Raw genomic sequence first — 20,774 nt, forward strand, 5'->3', positions numbered from 1 at the left:
GGAGACCCAGGATTGTCCTAAAAGGCGTTGGATCTTCTTCTGAACCTACCTCTGAATGTCATGTCACAACCCGTCGAGGTAAAATCACTGTGCAAGGTGCTCCAGCCAAGAACACCGCCTCCTCATCAACCAAACCTGAGTATGACCTTATAGAACAGTTAGGGAAGACACCCGCGCTCATCTCCATCCTTGAGCTCTTACGCATATCCCCTGCACATAAATCCATTCTTGACAAAATCTTGAGAGAAACTGCCGTTCCTACTAATCTGAACGTGGACCAGTTTCAAGCCATGGTGGGATACCTTTCCATTCCACACTCCCTTACATTCACAGACACCGATGATGCCTCTGTAAGTTAGCCACATAATGCACCATTACACATTGAAGCCTTCATACACAAATATAGAATGAAACGAGTCCTGATAGATGGAGGAGCAAGTCTAAACATTTGTACATTGAGCACTATTAAACAATTGGGATATTTTGACAAAGCTATGAATTCTACAAACAAAATTACTATCAAAGCATATGATGATGAAGAGCGTTCATCCAAGGGTACAATCACCTTACCTCTCAGAGTTGGGCCAGTTACGAAGGATGTGGTTTGTCAAGTCCTAGACCTAGATCTCACATACAATATATTGCTAGGACGTCCATGGATTCATGAGATGGGAGCAGTCCCATCAACATATCATCGATGTATCAAGTTCCCACATAATGGAGTTGAAGTGACTATCAAAGGTGACCCCAATCCATTCATATATTGCAATAATCTGCGACCTAGATTAGAAATAACAATCCCAGTCAATGAAGAAGTTGTTCCATCTTCAGCATATGTGGATCCAGAATCATTAAAAGCTTCTACATCAAAACAAGCAGAGATCAAAGAAAAATTCAAGACTAAAGATCTGGGATGTGGTGAGTATATCTTTCATGTTGATCAACTCCCACTATGTCCTAAGACATTCAATCGACAAGAACATACTACAAACAATTTGCAATGCCAAGGAATTGGATATGAACCAACTAGTGTTGTGGCTACTAAGTCTGAATGCAAATCTCCTCTAGTGGTGCAAGCATATCTTGATATCAATAGTCCTAAGAGTGGTTCCAACAAAGAATCTATTGAGCATATCGTCAGCCCTATTGAGAACTCACATAGCTTTACCATATCATCCACTCCTCCCATTTTCACTCCTCTCCTAGACTTTGATCAACAAGAATTACAAAAGCCCTTACTCATTGGGGATCAAAATTCAAGCTTTGAAAAGAAAAATCTAAAAGTAAAAAATAAAGAAAAGTCCTTTAGTCCAAATCAAAATCAAAAGCTACTAGACTCTGCAAAAATCAAAGTCAAGGATAAAAATCCTATGAAGCAAAAAGAGAAAGAGTTGATCTCCCCTAATATCAAAATAACTGGGGGCAAATGTTCTACAATTTCAAGTCAAAAAGCATACTTGTTGATCCTAAGTCTCCATCATGTCATGATACTTTCACTTCTTTTCACAATCATAAGCCTTCATCATTCATGCACTTGTTCCGCACATCTTTCCCCTTTTGGCGATACATAATGGACCTCTAATGGAACTTCCTTGAAGGACTTTGATATTAGGGATGCCCAAACTTCTTTAGGTGACATGCATATGGGCCTGTGTAGTCCACACACTAGTAATTCTATCGCAGTTCCTTTATCAAGGAAGATAGTCACTCAAGCTACACATCATTTAGTCAAGGAACATCGTAGCTACAATCATAAAGTCAAGCCTCACACATTTGAGGTAGGTGACTTGGTCCTCAAAGAAAATCCTAAAAATCAACAAGACAGAGAGAAGAAGGGCAAGTTCGATCCAAACTGGCTTGGTCCTTACATCATTACAATAGCATATGGATCTGGTGCATATCAGCTCTCAACTACAGAGGGCGAACCTTTGGAGGATCCTATCAACAACATGCACCTTTGCAGGTTTTACACATATCTCTTCAGAGTATCCTAGTTCAAAAAATACAAAAAAATAAAAAAAATTCAAAAATACAAAAAAAAATTATAAAACAAAAAAAATCGTTACTTGGTGAAAACTTGGCAAACAGGCGCCTTGTGACACAAAAAACATTGAAAAATCAAAAAAAGTAAAGAGAAATAATTTCATCCAACAGTGAAAACCACTTCGGTGGCGCCCTGGGCAAGTACCATGGTGAAAAATGGGTCACCAGCGCCATGTGTAGAGACAATGCTCCTCCCTCCTTCAGGATTCAATTTCATCCTTTCACTTTGCACACACTCACAACCTATTCGTTCATAATAAACTTACCCATTCCCATCATGGCTTGTTATTGATCTACCCAAGATTGGTTAGCCATTCATAATAAACCTCTCTTTTCACCTCCTTTCCCATCCATAATAAATCAGCTCCTATCTGTGGCTAAGGCAAATCCTATGTCTAGTGATGGGTGTGGAACTAAGAACATCACATGTTTCGAGGAGTATAGTTTCTTCCAGCTTCCTTCAGTCTATCTGCGCACAATCTACAATAAAGCAACATTTGCATCACAGATCCGCAATAACATTTTATCTTCTCCACAATAAAGTATCAGTTTCATTGATTCAGTCAGTTTCAGATGAGACACAGCAGCAACAATGGGCTTCAAAAATTCAAATCTTTCAACAGACTCAGACAATATTATGGTTCAGTGCTATCTATCCATTTTGTGAAAGTAAACATTGTGACCACAATCAAATAAGACTTATACAAGTGACAAGAGACACTAAAATTGAGGACTACAGTGGATGTTGGTGTCGAGTCTTGGTTTTCTTTTGATTTTATCTTTTGGTGACATGTATTTTAGCTTTTTCAGGATGTCTTTGACTAGAGATTCTATCTCCAGGATGTCTTTGACTAGAAAGGCGAGGATGGGGTATCATCACCTATTTGTATTTGTTGTCTGTGGATTGTCTCTTATTAATGCTATGACTTGTCGAAGGATAGGAGGACACTGAGAGTCTAGTATGAACTGGGGCATTCCTTGTTTGTGACTGTCTTATCTCCATGCAAATAGGTACAATGACTTTCTGGGTCGAACATATGCCTCGATTGTCATAACCTACTTGCCATAATAAAGTTCAATGATGATAAAGCACAAGAAGCTCTTTCACTTTCATATCTTCTATCCCTTTTCTTGATTGACTTCCATCGTCCTTCTCGAGTCCGCATAGCCTACTATCACATGACTGAGTATAATGACACACCAAAAACATTTGCATTTCATGTAGTTTCACCTGCATTATCACATATTAAGCATTTCATACATACATATAGATATCACAACTGCATCACATCCTACACACAACACCTGTTAGCACAATTTACATTTGCATTATCATATTCATCTGCATTACATACATTCACATTTGCATCATGCATACACATATAAAACATAAAAGAAAAAAATATTATATTAATTAAGTACATATTTGCATCATGAAACATACATCACATAGGTACACATGCATATAGCTGCCGCAAAGATGAATCATCTCATATATATATAAAGTGTCATGATACAATGATGTCAAAATCATATGGCTACAATCACCCGCAGGTGTCTACATCATCATACAAAATGGTACAAAGACTGATACATAGGAACCCACTGATAACTTCTGCCAATACTACTGGTAGTGCTAATCCTGTCTGTGTCATCATGTCCCATGCCACGTGTCCCATCCTCATCTCCAGTCCCGGATCCTAGAACACTCGTCTAAGGGCCTCCCTATCTCCATCTCGATCATACGGAATCAGCTCCCCATTGATCGATATCTGTAGAATCTTGTATACATCCTCCAGGGTGACTGTCATCTCACCCATCGGCAAATGAAATGTACATGTCTCAGAGTGCCATCTCTCCGCTAGCACAGTCAACAGTCCCATGTTCGCCCGAAACTTAGGCACATATAGAATATGTCTCAATCCCATAGCCTCAATCGCAACTCGGTCCTCGGCTGTCAGCTGAGGTCGCAATCTCTGAGTCAATGGGAATCTCTCCCGTGACTCCAGCATAGGCAAATACTCCTGCAGTCACACGAATCAATCATCTCAGTCCTAGTGACACTCACTGTTCATCACAAAGTGTTGCTTCTATCCTAGTAGTACTCCCTGTTCATCACAAAGTACTACGTGTTTGGCACTCCCTGTTCATCACAAAGTGTTGCTCACATTTGCACTCACTGTTCATCATAAAGTGCTGCTCATATTTTAGTACTCCCTGTTCATCACAAAGTACTATATCTTGGTACTCACTGTTCATCACAAAGTGCCTTGATCTATCTTATCCTAGGGCCTATGCTTGAGTGAATCCTCTTGAGTAGTTTCCTAATTGGCAACGTATGTTCTCTCACAGAATTGTCAATCATAGCCCTATCTATTATCCTAGTCTTCCCTAGAGGACCTGCTTGAGTGTATCCTCTTAGCAGCTTATCCAATCGATAGCGTATGTTCATCACAGAACTGCCGATTTGACCTAGAAGACACAAATTCACATTTTTGGACACAAACGTGCTTTCATGACATAAACGCTCTTTTAGACCACATAAACACGCCTGGCACCAACGCAGACGTGCCTACACGTTTTTGACATTTTTTGGACCCTATTCTAAGTGCATTTATTACTCTACCTAGTATGCATTAATGACAACAATAAATGCATCAAAGTACAAGGAGGTTTTGTGGTACTTACTGGCTCTCCTGCCTCTGCTGGCCTCTGGAATCGGCGAACGTGGTCAAATCTATGAACCAAAGCCATCGCTGCTGACTGCTGCTGCTCTTTTCTCTCTCTGCACTCTAATCTCTTGGAGGTGTATATGACAATGAGGATGTATTTCCCTCGTGGTCTATCTTATAGACTGCCCTAGCCCTCATTTCCCAAGTTAGTCTTCATTATCCCGTGACTCTGTCTCTTTATCCGGTCAGTCCATTCTAGCCTCTCTTTCTTATCGAGAGATTGTCTGCAATCTTTTCAGACATTTTCATCCAATCTCTCGAGGGGGCATATCATTCCCATCTTGGGGCAACTCTGTATCAGTTCATCTTATCTTCTTTGAAACAACGTGACAAGCCGCATTGTCTCAAAGAGGGGCAAAATATAGACACCCAAAATTGTCATGTCTAATTAAATAAATATTTTATTTATATAATTATCTAAGCTTAATTCTTCTATTAATTAAATAAATCTAATTAATTCATTTATCCTCTTCTAGCCTTATTTCTCATTTAAATAAATACATTTATTTATTTAAATTATCCTTTTCTTAAATTAAATAAATATCTTATTTATTTAATTGATCTCACTCCTTCTATTAATTAAATAAATATTTATTTATTTAATTAATTCATTAGTCTTTTCTACCCATGACACATGTCATTCATCTCTTAATTCATATACTACCTACCCCTTTCATTATTTTATTATTTCTTTTACCTACCCTCTAATCATAGCCGACCTCCTTTTACACCTCTCAATCTTATCCCTCCATTTCATATAGTGTCTTCTATATAAGGAGATGCTTCCTTCATTATCAAACCCTAATCGTTCTATGTATTCTAATCAATGATCTTAATGACTTGACTACACTACGATCCTACTTGCAACCACATTCCATTCTTTGTTGAGCTCTTGTGCACATAAAATCTGAGAGCAAATACATCAAACAAGATCAATGGAGATAGGAAGAATGGAGATCCAAACCCTATTGGACATGTGATGGTATAATCTTTGTGATTTCGTTTGATTTGCATTGTCTTAGGTAATCTTCATATGTTATGGTGGATCTTTGTTGTGGTTAGGCTAGGGTTTTGTGGTTGAATTCATTTAGCCTTTCAATATCGTTATTATTGTTATCCATTTTCACCATAAACACAATGTACTACTCAAAACAACATCTCTCATGCCAGGTTTAGTACCAGTTTAAGCTCAGTCAATAACCAAAACCTTCACTGTCAACTATATCACCTTATACAAAATTGTTTTATCACACATTATAACTTTTCTTCATCTACATATAAAATGACCTATAAGATCTCATACATATATGAGTATTTTACAATATACCATGTTGGCTTTACAAAAGATAATTACATTTACAAAATAATTCATATAAACAAAACTTTATCCCATGTCGGCTGGGGTGCTGGTATGCTTGTTGCCGATGTAATCTTAATGCTGATGAAGTTCCTGTCGGTGCCTGCCGATGTATGAAGTTGTGATGTCGGGCATATAGAAACCAATTGCCATTGACTTTCCAGTTGGTTTCCAGATGGTTGCCATCAATGACAACATCAACTATTCTCATAAGAGTGTAGAATGACAACAATCTCCCCCTTTGGCATTGATGGCAACACTCATTGAGAAAAATCAAAACTGTTATCCAAAAACTAAAATCCAAAAAGATGTGCTCCCCTTGAGAAAGTGATCTCTTCTGTATATACATTTTTCTCTCCACTACTCCCCCTTTGACATCAATGACAAAGGATGTCATCAAAAGAGTACAAAAATTCTACCTCAAGGTTTGTAACCAGTTGGTTACAATCTGAAAGATGTCCGCCAAAATCATATTTAGACTTTGCATGAATTTGTTGTTGTCATCTAAAGTTGCCTCAGTCTGCTGGATCATATCGGTGAGATAGTGCATCTGCTGCTCCGGTGACCGTTCTCCTTGTATTGTTACCTTAGACAATTCAGTTCTCTGAGTAATTAGATTATCCAGCCTTGGACCAAGTTTATCTTTTAGTTCTCGGGCATTAGACTTTATCATTGCCTTCTCTTTCTCAAGTTTTTCTAATTTCTCCTCAAAGACCACCAATTTTCTTTTCAAAAAATGATATGAGTCCGGATGAACCTATAATATTGTCTGCAATGTCATCAATTTATTTTTGTGTCTTCTTGATCTCCTTATCAATGTCCTCAGTCAAACAATGAGGCTTACATGCTTCCCTATACAGCTCCTTATACTCCAAAATTGTAGAATTGAGTACCGGTAAAAGTGTATCTACATGATCGGTACATTTATTTATTGTGTTTTCAAAAAATGCATTTTTCTCTTTTTCAACTCTCTCCTTTATGATATCCTCATTCACCTTGTCTATAGTTATAACATTATCAAAAATGAATTTGGACAATGTGTCCAGTTTACCTAAAGAATCCTTAATGTGATCTATGTTACAATTTGGTGCAATCATCTTAAGAATAGGTAAAGTGTTATCAATTGCCTTAAAAGCCAATGCATTGCAATCAGTTATCCTCTTAATGGAATCCAAAAGTACCTATGTGATATTGGTAGGTTTGAATTCACCTATAGACATACTCGGTTCAACTGTAGGTTTCATCTCAATAGATGTCTGACCAATCACCTTAACTATATCATCTTTACTTCCATCAGATGTATCCATTTTGCTTTTATTTTCCTCTGGTGGACCTATCTGTGTTTGCATCTCAACCTTTAATGGTTTCTTAGTCTGTTTCAGTGTCTCTGTACCTGCCAGTTTTTTAGTCTCAACATGAACCTTTGCCTCTATTTGTTTCTTTGAAAGTTCTACTATCGGATTCTCAGTCTCTGGTGGCCCTATGCTAGTACCTTTATCTTCTATAGATTTTTCAGTTTCTGTCGATTGCTCTGTTTGGGTTGGTATCTCAGTTTCCTGAGAGTCAACAATTTTTGCCAGTTTCTCTAAAATCTAGCTATTATCAACACTGTCTGCCTTGACCTCTGAATTATCCTTATCCACAACAATGTTTACTTCTTGTGTATCCACATTCATTGTAAAGAGTATCTCAGACTCAGGGTTAGTATTATCATGTGTTATAACTTCGGTATTAGTAGCCAATGGATCTTCTGAGTGTACCGGTGGTGTATCCAAAGGAGGCAGTGGAAGGTTATCTGTAACCTTTATGTTTGGAATACCACCAGCTTTGCCTTTACCCTTGTCCTTGTCTTTCTGATACACTTTGAATGTCTTTTTAGGTCTTCTCTTTTCTTCTTTCTTTTCCTTCTCTACAAAGAATATGTCCCATTTATCTGCAGTCTCATCTGCAATCTCTTTTACCCTTCCAGCCATTAGGCTTACTTGTCAATGTCCACTAACAAATACAGATCGGTTAGCTTCAGAGATAAGTTCATCAATTTCTTCCTTGGAGTTTACCAAATGAACAACCAAGAGTGCTTCAAATTTCAATTTCTTATCCAATTCCATCACTGATAGCCTTTTTGCTTCTAGTCTCATGTAGAGATCATTTGGTAGCTCATCAATCACTTCTATCAAAACTTTCTTATATATATCCAAGTGTAAGATAATGCTTTCCTCATTGGTGTTTCTGTCAGTATCATTTGAAGAAGTATACCATTTATTCACATTAGATAGATTACCTTCCTCTATTATTTAATTCAGTAAATCATTCAATGTGGGGGTAACCAATGTCTATTTCCTTTTAGGTGTAAGTTTCTTCTTCAGTTCCCTAACTATCTGTTGTTTCTTCCTTAGTGTCCTGGTTTTATTAGGTGAAGGAGAGGGTACCGGTGAGGTTTTTCTCTTCCTTTCTACTCTTTTAAACTCAATAGCCTTACCACTGTCAGTGTCAGAAGATGTTACAACTGGTGAAACATGTGCTTCAGGTTGTAGTCCTTCAAGTTCACTTGTTGATATACCACTGATGTTCATAACATTTTCTTTGATTTCCTTTACCTTCTTGGAGGCATCTCTCATGAATTTTTCTCTTCTCTTAGTCCTTTTCTGCATAGATACTTTAATTTCTATGGTTTCTGCATTTCCAAAGAATTCCTCAGATGGCTCCCTTGGAGCATCAAGTAGAGCTTTAGCATAAGTTTCCAAAATAGATTAGTCTACCTCATATCCCATCTCCGTAACTCAAATAGTTCTAGGACTGGCTACTTCCATCCAAGTTTCATCTCTCTTAATAACAAAGCATATTTCCTTGTCATATTTATCAACTATGCTTTCTGGTAGTCTCTCTCTTGCTCTCATCTTAGATTGGAATGATTTGAAATAGTCTAAAATGTTCTTAACACTGTCAGTGCCGATACCAGTGAAATCATCTTGTATCTGTTTTCCTACTGGAATGTCATAACCAAAATCCTTGTGACCTATGCTAGGTATCTCCTTGGTAAAGTACAACATCATACATACCAGAAGGTTTCCAAAATGGAAAGTACCTTTCTTGTCACCCTTAATCTTCTTCAGGTTGTCAATTATTTCATCTTGAAGCCATTCACACACATTAATTTTAGCATTATTGTGTACCATCTCATATGCAATGGGAATAAATAGGCTAGAAATAGAATTTAGTCTATTTGCATGAGTAGCTTTGTAACCTAGTACCATACTCACATATCTTACATTTATGTCCTTAACATCATTTACTCTAAGTGACCTATTATCAGATGTTTCTCTGGTTAAATCCATAACCCCTTTGTTAGGAATCTTCTTAGTTTTATCAGGCCTACTACCGATTGAAGGTAAACTAGTAACTGCTTTAATTGCTTCCCTGGTTATTTTGCAAACTGATTCCAACCTTATGAATTCTCCATGAACTCTGCTCAATACAAGTCTGACAACTTCCTTAGGAAATTTAGGAATGTTCAGAATCTCTACAAAACCTAGGTTTTCCACAATCTTATGTTCGGGTTTGATTACTCCATTTTCATCAGAGATGATCTCATTAAATATTTTCTTCAACTCCTCAGTCCCTAGGTTTTCTATGTTGCAATGCATGTAAATTCTAGGGCATTCTGCAAATGCTACACCCTTAGAGATTTTCGAAAATGCTCCTACAGAATCATCTTGTTTTGCAATCTCGAGGATAATCTTGCAAATTCTAGGGTATTCTGCAAATGCTAGGGTATTCTGCAAATGCTTGCCAGTTAAGTGAAAACTTAACACATCCACCGATAAAGAAGAAATGTATCTTCTCACCATCAACCGAAGGTAGAGTGCATGATATTCAACTTGCTGCAATACCCCCTAAGGATTGTTCCTTAGTTAGATGAAGAATCTCTTGCCGGTGGAGGATTACTCTGTTCTACCGGTGAAGATATAGTTTCATCATTTCTCTTATCACTCTTCCTAATCCATTGTTTTGAAAATTCTTGCTTAAATTCATCTACCTTTTCTTTGCCTTTCAAACTGGATCCTTTGTTGTTTGCTGGTGTATTCTTGCTTCTACAAAATTTAGCAATATGTCCAATCTTGTTACAAGCATAACAAGTTACATTATTCCTCTGAATAGCCTTTCCATATCCTTGACCAGTTTGTGATTTGCATTGGTTCGATAAATGTCCAAATCTTCCACAAACATAGCATTTCACATTCATTCTGCAATTTTCTGAATTATGACTAACTTTGTTGCATTTGGAAAATTGGCCGGTGGGTGAGTTTGTATTCTGATTATTTCTAAATCTACACTGATTTTCTCTATGACCATATTTGTTGCAATTGAAACATTTGCCATTAAATTTATAAGCATTAGGTTGTCTTACCGGTTTGTTCTGATCTTGATTGTTTGCAGTACTGAAACTTTCTCCATGTTCAAATCCAAGTCCATTAGTATCTCCATTAGGTTTCTATTTTTTAAGCATATCATAAAGTTCTTCTGAGCTTTTCTTGAATTTGTCTTTGTATTTATTTGCAGTAGCCAATTCATTTTCCAGAATTCCAACTTGTCTCATAAGCTCAACTTTATCATGTTGCATGTGAATTAGATCTGGCTTTAACATAACATTTTCATGACCAAGTCTCAGATTTTCATTTCCAACATCATTAAGTCTCCTAGTCAAGTCTTCTTTATTCTTATTTTTATCTTCAATATCTTTACATAACCTCATAGTCATATCTTGCATTTCATTCTTCATATTACTGTTTTCTTGTCTCAATTTGTTTGCAATGTCTCTAAGAGTCTCCTTTTCATCATCATCATTCTGCATCTTCTCATGAAGTTCTTTTCTTTTATTTTGTGCTATAGAAAAGTTCTCCTAAAGTCCTTTAATGAATTCCTGTGCAATCCTTAGATCATCTTCAAGTTTGATATTCTTCAATTTTTCTGCATCAAAATCTTCAAGATCTCCTTCCAACTATTTTCTTAAGTTCTCCATTTGTACCGGTGTCAAAATCTTCCTCAAGTTGTTAGGCTTTTGAAAATAGAGGACCAGGCTCTGATACCAATTGTTAGATTCAATGGCAGTCCCAAAGACACTGAGAGGAAGGGTGTATCAGTGTCTAACTGGTTTACAAAATATTTAAACTTATTAATAACTTTGTATCCCAAAACAGTGTACCGGTAAATAAGAATTATTGCAATAAACATAAATAATAGAGACAACATAGAAACACACCACAACACAAGATATTTAACGAGGAAAACCGATGTGGGAAAAACCTCAGTTGGATTTGTGACCCACAATATTTACTCACTGGCCAATGAATAAATACTACTTACAATGAGGGGCTTGCACATGCAGGGAGGCCAACAACCTAGAGCTCACTGCTCAATAAAGAGTCACACTGACTACAAAATGGATTATTAAATCCAATACAATGTACTGCTCAATACAACATCTCTCATGCTAGGTTCAGTACCAGTTTAAGCTCAGTCAATAACCAAAACCTTCGTTGTCAACTATATCACCTTATACAAAATTTCTTTATCACAAATTATAACTTTTTTCTATCTACATATAAAATGACCTATAAGATCTCATACATATATGAGTCTTTTAAAATATACCATGTCGACTTTACAAAAGATAATTACATTTACAAAACAATTCATATAAACAAAACTTTATCCCATGTCGGTTGGGGTGCCGGTATGCTTGTTGCCGATGTAATTTGAATGCCGGTGAAGTGCCTGTCGGTGCTTGCTGGTGTATGAAGTTGTGATGTCGGGCATGTAGAAACCAATTGTCGATGACTTTCCAGTTGGTTGCCAGATGGTTGCCATCAATGACAACATCAACTATTCTCATAAGAGTGTAGAATGCCAACATTGACATCAATGACAACATAACATATCATTAATGCAATCTTCATGCAAATGCCAACATGTTGCAATATTGATATACTTAAAGCAAATGTAGAGAAAAAGATAAAAGAGATACAAGATAAAATTGCTAGTATTGCTAACTCTTTTGATGGATTAATTTCATTGACAATGTCAATTGATGGTCAAATTTTGACTTTGGAGAACCAAATTTCTGGTCTTGAAAAGGAAAGAGATAAAATCATTTGAAGAGCCAAAAGTTTGAGAGGTTTGGTTAGTCCAAGATTGGATTCACTCTGTGTACATAAGAAGGAATGCATGGATATGCTGGGAAAGCCCACATCGACAAAGGTCAATGAGAAAGAATCTTTTGCATATTTATTGAGTGGACTTGTATCTATCTCTGACACATTCAAAACTGGCTAGGATACTTATGTAGAATTAGTGAAGAAAGCTTATCCGAAAATCTTGAAATTGGTCAAGCTCCGGTAAGACATTTTTGGAGGTATTCAGTGTATAGTACTTATTCTTTGACATTCTTTTTTGGGCATTGATGTCAAAGGGGGAGTAGTATAGAAGTGAAAAGGATAAAAGGGTTGCATACATTAGGGGGAGTTACAAAGTTTTTGGAATTTTGGAGATATGGAGTATTTTGCATATTAAGCTTAGGGGGAGTAGGGCAGGATGAAACCGACAGATGAAACCATGACCATATTTCACATGAGTGTTGCCATCAATGTCAAAGGGGGAGGCTATTGGCAATTGATATTTTATTTATTTTGGGTTACGACTTCATATGGTGTACTGACATGCACTTCACAGATTTTACACCGGCACTGACATAGGCACCGACACCGGCACTGGCAGGACAAAAACATTTCTATGGTCACCGACAATGCAGGCCAACATGGCATAGAAAAGGTTATCGGTATTGGAGGTCGACTTATCTTGGATCCGACATCAGTAATTTGTTTTGATGTTTATTCACTTATGATATATGGCCGACATGTAATCTGGTATTGTGTCTATCTTTGTAAGCCAACATAAGGCATAAATTTGTATAGGGTATACATGGCAGGTTGACTAGATTATTTAGAATAAGAAGGAGAATGATAGGGATGTAATGTAATGGATATTTAAATGTAATATGATGAAAAATATAACAGAGAGATTATGTATGTGAGGAATTTATTGTAAGGGTTATTCTGGTAAAGGGGTTTAGGGTTTCAACCGGAATAGACAGAGCTTAAACCAGAACTATATTCTGGCATAGAAGATGCTATCTTAGTAGTTCACATTTCTCTGGATTGTTGTCTGGAATTTTATGTAGTCAGTGAGGCTCCTATTGTGATTGAGCAGTGTGCTCTAGGCTGTAAGCCTTCCTGCAAGTGCAGGCCCATCATATATTGTAATAACTCTTCATATGGCCAGTGGATTGATATTGTGGGTCACAAATCCCACCGTGGTTTTTCCTCATTGAGGTTTTCCACCTATAAATCTGTGTTATGGTTCTGATTTATGTGTTTAGCTTATTGGTTGCTTTACTTTTTTCAATTCTGTTTATACCAGTATACCGGTTGATGCATGAATGTTTTGTTAAGGTTAAAATCTACTATTTCGGTATAACACTGATTCACCCCCCCTCTTCAAAATTTCTAGAAATTTGGAGAGGATTGATTGAGAGGTGGAACAAATTGATCAAGAGGTGGAACTCAGGTGAGCTCACATGCTAATTGATAGTTGAACTGCTGATTTGGAGCTGGAACAAAATAGATTAAATTGTTAATTGAGTTAACTAATTGAGAAAAAATCTAATTGAAAGATGAAAAAGAATGATTGGAGGATAATTAATTGATGACAAAGAAAATTTTATTTAGAAAAAGCTAATTAGAAGATATAAAAAAGAATGATTGGAGAGAATTAAAGAAATGATGTAATTAATCAATTGATTGAAATGATTAATTAAAATAGATGGAATAGTCAACTGATTGAAAGCTTTTTGGAAAAAAGCGAAGTGGAAGATAAAAATGGAGATTGGAAAGATAATGATTTAATTAATTAATTAATTTAGCATGTGCTTGGACTTTGACTTTGATTTTCAATTTAATCTTTGAATAAGATTTAATTCAAATATTGAATTTATTTTAAATTCAATTTATTATTTGAATATATTTAGAACTTTGACTTTGGAATTCAATTTGATTTTTGAAATCATGCACATGTATTTGAAATTAGAAGAAATTAGAATTAAAATTTGGATTTGGAGAATTAATGAAATTAGACGAATTAAAATAATTAAATGAAATTTGAATTAGAGGAATATGAAATTAAATGAGATTAGAAGAATTATGAAATTAGAAGAAATAAATGAAATTAGAAGAAATTAGAATTTGGGATTTGGAATTAGAATTAATTAGCTAATTAAATAATTTAAAGAAACTATTTAATTATTTAGAAATTGAATTTAATTAAATAATAAAGATTATTTAAATTAAAGGATTAAAATCACAATTACTTAAATAATTAATATTTAATTAACATTTAGAAAAGGGTTGAATGATTAAATGATTAGAAATAGAAATAGAATAATTAGTAAGATGATGAAGAAATATGAATTTAGAAGAATAAGATTAATTAACTTAATTAAATAATTAAAGAATTATTTAATCAACTAGAGGAATAATTAGTACATGATCAATGCGACATTTTTAGGTGTCTACATTTGCCCCTTTTGAGACAATGTCAGAACAATTTTGTTTCAAAGAAAACGAAAAATTTCTGTCCCAGTATACCCTAGTGATGCTTAGGGTATAATGCCCCCTCGAGAGATTGTTTATGCATTAAAGGTATGAATGATCTCTCAAAAGAAGAAGAATAGTTAGTTGATTAGAGAAAGAGATAGGTGATTTGAAGATGATATTGAGATAGAATATGAGAGAATGAACCTTAGAATGAAATAGAATGAAAGATGAGAATTAGAAGCAATTGAGGATGATTGATATGAGATGATAGATTGATAATGATAGACTGAAAATGAAGATGATGGTCTTCATGAACTTTTGTGCCTTTATTCATTGCGCAACATATATTCATCACTGGGCCTTATTATGTAACAATGGAGCTTAGCACATCAGGGTATAAGGAACCAAGATGTAAATATATCTCATTGAAGAAACAAACACATACCAAACAAGGAGTGAACCCTTCATTCTAGGAATAATGCCAGGGGTCAAGGTATGTGGGATAGTCACAAGCATAACTATCCTTGACTTTTGCATAGGATATTTACCGAATGAATGTACCAACATAGACACCCACTAGAACTATTGCCCCAGAACTTCATTGGTCCACACCACAAACAACAAACAAAGAAAAAGATCATGACCTTCCCGACTCCTCTAGTCACTTGTGGACATCCTTGAGTAGTATAGAAACATGACCTGTCACCAAAAGATAAAGACTAACTAAGACAAAATCTAGCATCCATACTGATTTGTGTCTTTGTTTTGATTTCATGATGTGATATTTGATAATGTCTGATCTTAGAAAGTTGCGGACCCCGTTTAAAATTGACTTGTCTAGTTTCGAGTGTATCCTCTTCTGTTTAAGACAAGATAATGATCACTTGGTATCGATAGTTGATACGATTGATAAGACAACTTGATCAATTGATTGCAGATGTTTGACTAGATAGTTGTATCCTTTGTTAACTTCGTGCGAAGTGTTCGCTGGATATCTGCTAGGGTGTTCGATTCTTACGAGACATTTTATTGTAAGTTTTTTTATTGCTTTTGGATTTTGTGGATTGATATTTGAATGTTTTTGGTATAAATTTTTGCAAGACTTTATTTGAATGTTTTTGGTTGATTTTTGTTTTTTCAATGTTTTTGAATTTTTGTGTTTTTCCCAATGTTTTTGAATTTTTGTGTTTTCCCAATGTTTTTGGTATTTTGTGCTTTTCATTGTTTTTGAATTTTTCATTTTTTCAAAGACTTTATATAAGTTTTAGGATTTTGTGTTTTTCAATGTTTTGGATTTTTGTGGTTTTCCCAATGTTTTTTTGAATTTTTTCAGAACTTTATATGATTTTTTAGGATTTTTTTAGGACTTTTTATGATTTTTTCATAACTTTTTATGATTTTTATGATTTTTTCAGCTATGCCCCTAGTATGCAGACCTATATGACATGTTGATCTGCAGAATGCATGTGGAGACAATGAATTTTTGACATGACCTATGTTAATGCAATATGCATGATGAATATGTATTTCCTATTCGAACAAGGATGACTGTGTTTGTTTAGCATTTGGTAGTACACCAATTGAATTGGAGGTACAAAACATTTCATAGATAAGCGGTCAATCGATCCTTAAGGTCCCTTGGAACATCCAAATTAACACACTTAGTGACTAGGATTTACAAATGGAGACGCAAAAAATTTCCCATTGGTTCTTGAAATTATGATCTTCTTTTGCCCGTGTGTGTGCAAATGAGTTAATTCTTTCTCGTGTTCATGAAAGATCCTTAGCATCCTATATGACTAGCTATGTGGATTATTCTTACTTCAAAAGCATCTCGAATAGAGCCTCGCTGCTAGCAAGCTTTTAGAGCTCCGATGAGGTTATAGATTGTAATTTCTCAAATATTGCTCCATTGCCAACAACTATCCATAGCCCTAATGGAGTTACTCACATGTTCCCATAGTCAAGGATTTTGTCGCATCTATATATGTGATATTTCAGCTATATATCATTTCTCTTTTGCCTTGAGATGAATATTTGGCATAGCACTTTTTTTTAATATTTTCTTGCCTTGACTTGTAAGTAATGAAACCTACTTGGGTGTGACAATTACAATGACGTTGAAGTAGAATGTTAGATTTTTCACTAGTCATATGATCAACTAGGTGTCTAGAATGAATTAGAGATTATGTTAATGTGTTTGAGATATATAAATTGATAGATTTTGGGTTAACAAGTCTCAAATAGTGAAACCACTACCCAACCATAAGTAAAGCATCATCATAGGGTAATGTTGAAAATGAATGACCTTAGGATGTCCAAGACTTCATGTTCGAATATCTAAGAAAGGAGATGACCCTTGTTTCTCTTGAATGCAAACAAATGATAAACTTGGACAACTGCCTTTTTTTTTATTGATGTTGCTATATGTCAATGCAGAAATTTGGCGAATGTGATGCATTTAAAGAAGAAACTATATGTGATGCAGTTCTTTGAATAAAATGATATCAATGTAGAAAGAAAAACCTAAACTAACCCAAACCTTAGATATAGTATTGTTTAAGGTGCATGTTTTTCATAGGGCTAGGGAGTTTTGTGTAGGTAGTTCATTGGTATTTGTTTGAAGAGTCAGATAAAGATATCTTTTCCAATAGGATATAAGGACTCAAATAAGTGTACATGTTTGACATCTCCAATATTGATTTTGTTTTGTAATGTCTTGATTAATGTATCACCTTTGGTTTTAGTTGTTAGGATAACTGGTGGACAACTGAGAGGGGGGAGGGGAGGAATCAATTGTCAATAGATTATACAACTTTAAGCACACAAAACCTTTTATTGGAATGCATAAACCAAATATCAGGATAACAGATATAACAATTTAGCATAAACATAAATCATAGAACAATTACCAACCATCCATAACACATAACACTATGATTTGTACGTGGAAAACCTGGTAAAGGGAAAAACCACTGTGGGAAGCCTACCCATAGTCAGATAATACTTCTACAATAAGTATGTGATTACAATAAGAGGGGCCTACACATGCAAGATGGCCAACAACCTAGAGCACACTACTCATCACAAAAGGAGCCTCACTGACTACAAAATAAATCTAGACTACAATCCAAAAAGATGAATGAACTGCAAGAATAACATCTCCTACGCCTGAGTACAGTTCCGGTTAAGCTCAATACCAGAGGTCTTAAACCTCTTTTACAAACCCAATTCTACCACCTATGATCAACCAAAACCTCTGCATATGATTACAACTTTATTCATACATAGATAATCCCATAACCTTTTCATACCACATATATGATCTACAAAGAGATCTTATATTATATTTATACCAACCGAGACCTAAACAATTAGGTTGGCCACCTAAAAGATAATACAATAGATCCGTTACATAATCCCACAAACCAATGATAAACCAAGTCAGCCTAAGACCAAAACAACGTAAACCAAATAATAAATTCAACCGGTGACGCATCAAGAGCATCAACCAACATGTTACATAAACCAGTCCATAACCTAACAAAATAAACACCAGACCCAAAATAGGTCACCGTAAGCCAAATGAAACACCATGAACAACTGGAACACAAACATGATAACCATCAACATCTTGATAACCTTCTAGAAGCTGCACCAACACCACTTATCAGATTCATCAAAAGATCTTCAACAAAGCACTGCCAATAAAACCCTTACCGGTAACCAAAAGGCTTACTAGAACATATGATATCATCCATATCATCAAATCCTAAACCAACTGAATGTGATACACATCAGGAACACATGAATAACCAATCCAAACCAATTCCAATTGCCGGACCAAAACCAAAGACAAATCTCCAAATCAACATCAAAGACCAACCACTCTACCAGAAGCCAGTAGACAACAAAACAGCTAGTGTTGACATCAATGGCAAAGAAAAATGCAACACAATCAATTCCTCCAAATTGCCAGCAATCTCCCCCTTTGGCATTGATGGCAACACTAGATGTGAAAAAACATCCAAGTGCCAAACAAGTCTCCCCCAAAGGAAGACATCCAACAATCTCCCCAAAATGATATGACAATAAAGTTCTGAATGAACAGACCAAACTCCCCCTGTAAATGATATCCCTATTAAGCTCTGTTTTTCACATAAATATATCTCTCCCTTTGACATCAATGCCATTAATATAACATAAACATCAAAGAAAAGTCAAAAAACCTCTGAACCACACAACTGACTACTCACCCTGAGTAGTAGCACCAACACATCAATCCAGAATGAATGATAGTTTTGATAATGCATGCTGGACTGATGCCAGTCAACATCACTCAAGTCTCTACCAGAGGAGAAGAAACTCCCAATTTGTCTCTGAAGTACTCAAATGGTTACTTAGGCAAAGGTTTAGTGAAGATATCTACAATTTGCTCTTTAATGTTCACATAAACTAGTCTGACTTCATTTGCTTCCACCTTCTCCTTCATAAAATTATACTTGATAGAAATGTGCTTAGTCTTAGAATGAAATACCAGATTCTTTGATACGTCAATAGCAACAAAGTTATCACAGTGAATAACTACTAGTTCATTACAATCCACCCTTATATCCTTCAACATTTGCTTCATCCATAGAACTTGTGTATAGTTAGTAGGAACAAAAACATACTTAGCTTTAGCAGTAGATAAAGAAGTACATGACTGTTTCTTGTTGATCCATGAAATAAGTTTCTTTCCAAGAAAGAAAACTCTACCGAATGTGCTCTTTCGGTCATCAACATCTCTAGCCCAATCAACATCTGTATATGCACATAGTGTAAATTCATCATTTTTAGGATACCACAAAACATACTCAGTTGTTCCTTGCAAATACCTGAAAAATCCTTTTCACCGCACTCTCATGATTATCTCTAGGATCACTTTGATATCTTGATACAATACAAATTGCATTCATTATATCCAATCTAGTCTGAGTCAGATATAACAAACCTCCAATCATAGATTTATACCTTGTAGGATTTATTAGAGTTAATGCATCATTCTTTGTCAATTTCTCACTTGTAACCATAGGGGTACCAACCGGTTTGGAATTTTCCATACCAAATTTCTTCAACAACTCTCTAGCATACTTAGTTTGACAAATGAAAATACCTTTATCATTCTAAGTAATTTGCAAACCTAAGAAAATTTTCATCTCCCCAATCATAAACATCTCAAATTCATTCTTCATATTTTCAGAGAATTCCATACATAACCTATCCTCACCTCCAAATATGATATCATCCACAAAGACTTCAACAATCAATATGTCATCATCAATAATCTTATAATATAGGTTACTGTCAATATTACCTTTAGTGAAACCAAGCTTCAAAAGATATTTGTCCAATCTAGCATACTAAGCTCCAGGGGCTTGTTTCAATCCATATAAAGATTTCCTTAACCCACAAACCATCTTTTTGCCATCTGAAAGTAAAAATCCATCAGGTTGCTCAGTGTAAATTTCCTCTTCAAGACCTCCATTAGAAAATGCACACTTAACATCCATATGATAAACCTTGTATTTCTTATGGGCAACATAAGCAAGAAATAATCTCACAGCTTCAATCCTAGCCACCGGAGCAAAAGTCTCATCATAATCAATTCCTTCCTTCTAAGAATATCCTTTACATACCAATCTAGCCTTATTCCTCACAACTTGTCCATCCTTATTCAATTTATTCCTAAAAACCCACTTAGTTCCAATAACATTCTTATTTTTAGGTCAAAGAACTAAAGTCCATGTGTTGTTCTTCTCAATCTGATCTAATTCCTATTTCATAGCTCTCATCCAATATTCATCTTTACAAGCTTCAATAATTGATGCCAGTTCAACTTGAGAAATTAAGCATACATCATCAATTGCCAACCTTCTTCTTGTCATTACTCCTTTGTTCTTGTCTCCAATGATCTGATCTTCTGAACGATTTAACCTTACATACCTAGGAGTC

Source organism: Cryptomeria japonica, chromosome 1, assembly GCF_030272615.1.
Source record: "Cryptomeria japonica chromosome 1, Sugi_1.0, whole genome shotgun sequence".
Classification (NCBI taxonomy): Eukaryota; Viridiplantae; Streptophyta; class Pinopsida; order Cupressales; family Cupressaceae; genus Cryptomeria; species Cryptomeria japonica.